This window comes from Chelonoidis abingdonii, chromosome 5 (genome assembly GCF_003597395.2).
Source record: "Chelonoidis abingdonii isolate Lonesome George chromosome 5, CheloAbing_2.0, whole genome shotgun sequence".
NCBI classification, from domain to species: domain Eukaryota; kingdom Metazoa; phylum Chordata; order Testudines; family Testudinidae; genus Chelonoidis; species Chelonoidis abingdonii.
Window position 1 is genome coordinate 85,082,094 of NC_133773.1, and position 4,624 is coordinate 85,086,717.

The following is a 4,624-nucleotide window of genomic DNA, read 5'->3' on the forward strand; positions in this document are numbered from 1 at the left end:
TAAGGAGAGCCACTCTAAAAGAGCACTGGAGTGCGTGGGGAATCCACTATGAGGGTACGGGCTTAGCGGAACCGTCGGAAGACTCTAGGTGCGTGTAGGGTTCCTATCGGGCTAGGGCACTTTCGAGCTAGGATAGGCCGACATTAAAGGCTAACCCTAAGACGTAAGTCATAGCTCCACCCATCCGTGCCTACCCGGGAAATAGGGGAGATTAGTCTCACCCGTATGGTCGAGGCCACCTCGGCCAGCTAGGTTTGGGTTCCAATGTGCCGGCTTTAGGCCACTGGAATAGGGAGAGTAAGCGCAGTTGGTACCCCTAGTAGGGAGGTACGGAAGCACTCCTGAGCAGTGCTAGAGTCGTTAGGTCGAAACTCTCTGAAATGGACATAAATAGTGTAAGAGGTTTGCAAGTCACCATGTAATGCGAGTGCTAGCGGTTAGGGACACCGATGACACTCAGTAAGGAGAATCGTGAGGATAATCCACGCATACGTCATGTCAAATGCTCGTATGGAGTCGGCGTAGTGCCGTAGTGTTGCTACGTGCTTTTCGTGGTAGTCTAGTTATGGTTTGTTTCTTCTATGGTTCATGATAGGGATCTCTGCAGACAGTGTGCAAGCTATGGGAGGAGACCCAAAGTGGAAAATCAGCTACGGCTGTCCTGCATGATTTGTGTAGAGTACGAGATTTAGTGATATGGCGGATTACTAGGCTTTTGTGATTGTTTGTCTTTGGTGGCAAATTATGTAGTTATGTGCTGAGTATAGCACCGTTGCTATTAGGCGCTGTAATAGTTCACACTATTGTTAGTTAGGTGCTATGTGGGGGAGGAGACTCTAGGCTCCTGGTGTCGTATAAGGGGCGTGTGTACTATAGGACGCTAGCTGGTAAGCAGCTTATCTTTTCGAGCTTACGCTGATTGTTTAACGCGCAGGCGAACATCATATGAGTCATTTGGTACCTTACTTTTGGTCTTAGCCTTCTAGGTGAGTATAACCTTTATATCCTCTTTTTTAATGTAACTCTGAGTTGTAATTGTATGTTTGGTGTAATCAGTCTGTGTAAGTATCCCAGCGGGGAGGAGAGTGCGTGAGCAGGCTCACGAGGCGAATGTTGGTAGGGTGGGAGGAAGGAAGCAACGTGGGGATGGGAAAAACAGCACCTGAGTTTCGTCTCTTGTAGGGGTTAAATAATTTCACTCTAGGTCGTGGTCGCGGATTCTCAGGCGGAGAACCTGTGAAGGGGGTGGAGGAGTAGCATAAAGGTGGGGGAAGATAGAATGGCTCATTCTGTTCGCTACCAGATCACATGAGAAGTGTTTGGAAGGTCACTACGGCGTAACTTTGTACCAGTAGCCCAGGGAGGGGGGAGAGCTGCGTGAGGAGAGGCAGAAACTAAGGTGTAGTGGGAAAGATGAGGATTATCCTCCCCTTCTCGTATATAAGGGAAGTACACAGGGGGTTTCCGCGCTACTTGGGTGTACCTGGGAAGGGGTTTTGGGGGGAGCGGTGATGCAGCTAGGGTTAAATGAGGCACTGCAAGTCCTGGTTGAATGTGCACGCTATAGAGGTCTAGGAACGCGTGTATGGAGCTAGTATGTCATGATGGTTGCCGTAATATCGAAGATATTGCGGTGTACCTTGGACGCATCTTATAGTGGAGATGCTAAGGGTTCAGCATTGCTCGGTGGATGCGTCATACGCACTGTGCGACGAGACTAAGGAATGTAGGGAGTCTAACGCCCACTGGCGTAGCAGCCATGCCCCTGACTATTCTCCTTTACTCAGCCTTATTCACCAAAGTTCGTCTCATTGAAGTTAAGGCTGTGAACAGTTACCCCCAAATCTGGTATTGTTGGCAGATTTGTGCCATGGCTAAGACAAAGAAAGTGGAATTCAGCAGTTGTAATTAATATTCTGATCTGTGAAAATACATCTGCCCACATTAGTGGTTCATACTCCTGTGCAGCAAGTATTGTCCAGTGCTGAGAGAAAGTCTCACAAATTCAGATATCTGGGTTCTCTCTCAGCTTTACCACTGATTCTCCTGTGTGCTTCATGTAATCCACGTGGTTATCGCCAGTTGTGAGTAAGGTTTCAGAATCTGTCCTATGCATCTTCAGTATAAATCAAATTGAGCCAAAATTTTCACAATAACTTGTTATGTTTAAATTACACTTATTCTGTGTTAAAGTTGCAGGGTTTTTGTGGACAAGAATGAAAGCAATTTGAATTTTGAAAGCATTTAAATGATTCTTTAAAATGTTGTTCAAAGGTATTTTAGGGTCTGATAGTTATCATAAAATTTTGATCTTGTTCTTAGAGACATGGGGTGTATTACCGTCAATATTTTGATTAATTTGTTTCACTCTAATAAGGAATTAATATTTATGTTAAGTGTGTATATATTGCAAGCTCTGTAAGATAGGGGATTGTGCTGGTATACGTGTCTTTGCCAGCACAGTTGCTTGGGTTGTACCTTACTGCTGCTAATAATTAATGGCAGAAATCTCTTTATCTGTTGCCTAGAGAAAACATTAATACATTTGATATCATAATTTCTATCTACACTAAGATGTTGAGACTTGTTTCCCCAGAAGTATTTTCATTATACTAGTTACATATTGCTCTTCTTTGAGCAGAGGCAAAATAGTAATTTTTTGGACATGACTTTCAGTAAACTTTTGGTTGAAATTTAAGGTGAATTTGGAAAATTACTTGGAACTAGGGTTAGGGTTCCTATGGGTCGGGATTCCTGCCCTAGGGTTAGGGTTCCTATGGGTAGGGATTCCCACCCTAAGTTTAGGGTTCCTATTGATCGGGCGCTTGGAGCTAGGGTTATTGTTCCTATGGGTAGGGATTCCCTGTATAGGGGAAAATTTCCTATGGGTAGGGCACTTGGAGCTAGGGTTAGAGTTCCTATGGGTAAGGCACTTGGAGCTAGTTTTAGTGTTCCTATGAGTAGGGTACTTGGAGCTATAGTTAGGCTTCCTATGTGTAAGGCCCTTGCAGCTAAGGTTAGGGATCCCATGGGTAGAGATTCCCACCTTAGGGTTAGGGTTCCTATGGGTAGGGATTCCCACCCTAGAGTTAGGGTTCCTATTGGTAGCGATTCCCGCCCTAGAGTAAGGGATCCTATGGGTAGGGATTCTCGCCCTAAGTTTAGGTTTACTATGGGTAGGGATTCCTGCCCTAGGGTTAGGGTTCTTATGGGTAGGTGACTTGGAGCTAGGATTAGGGTTCCTATGTGTAGGGCACTTGGAGCTACTGTTAGGGTTTCTATGGGTAGGGCATTTGGAGCTATGGTTAGCATTCTTATGGATAGGGATTCCCATCCTAGGGTTAGGGTTCCTAGGGGTAGGGATTCCCACCCTAAATTTAGGGTTCCTATGGGTAGGGGGCTTGGAACTAGGGTTATTGTTCCTATTGGTGGGGATTCCCTCTATAGGGGTAAATTTCCTATGGGTAGGGCACTTTGATCTAAGGTTAGAGTTCCTATGAATAGGGCACTTGAAGCTAGTTTTAGTGTTCCTATGGGTAGGGAACTTGGAGCTATGGTTAAGGTTCCTATGGGTAGAGACTTCCGACTTACGGTTAGGTTTCCAATGGGTAGAGATTCCTGCCCTAGAGTTAGGGTTCCTATCGCTATTGATTCCCGCCCTAGCGTTAGGGTTCCTATTGCTATTGATTCCCGCCCTAGAGTTAGGGATCCTATGGGTAGGGATTCTTGCCTTAAGTTTAGGGTTCCTATGAGTAGGGAACTGTAGCTTGGGTTAAGCTTCCTATGGGTAGGGATTCCCGCCCTAGGTTTAGGTTTACTATGGGTAGAGATTCCCGCCCTCGTGTTAGGTTCTTTTGGGTAGGGATTCCAGCTCTAGAGAAAGGGTTCCTAAGGGTAGTATACTTGGAGCTAGGGTTATGGTTCCTATGGGTAGGGCAATTGTAACTAGGGTTACGGTTCCTATGGGTACGGTATATGGAGCTAGGGTTACTGTTTCTATGGGTAAGGATTCCTGCCATAGGGTTAGAGTTCCTATGGTTAGTGCACTTGGAGCTAGGGTTACGTTTCCTATGGGTAGGGCACTTAGAGCTAGAGTTAGGATTCCTATTGGTTAGGATTCCCGCCCTGGGGTTAGGGTTCCTATGTGTAGGGCACCTGGATTTAGGATTAGGGTTCCTATGGCTATGGATTCCCACCCAGGGTTAGGATTCCTATGGGTAAGGATTCCCGCCCTAGGGTTAGGGTTCCTATGGCTAGGGCACTTGGAGCTTGGGTTAGGGTTCCTTTGGGTTGGGATTCCCGCCCTAGGGTTAAAGTTCTTGTGGGTAGGGTTTCCCACCCTAGGGTTAGGGTTCCTATGGGCAAGGCACTTGGAGCTAGTGTTAGGGTTCCTTTGGGTAGGGCAGTTGTAGCTAGTGTTAGGGTTCCTATGGGTAGGGGTTCCTGCCCTAGGATTAGGGTTCCTATGGGTTGGGACCTTGGAACTAGGGTTAGGGTTCCTATGGGTAGGACACTTGGAGCTAGGGTTAGGGTTCCTATGGGTAGGGATTCCTGCCCTACAGTAAGGGTTCCTATGGGTAGGGCATGTAGAGTTAGGGTTAAGGTTCCTATGAGTATGGATTCC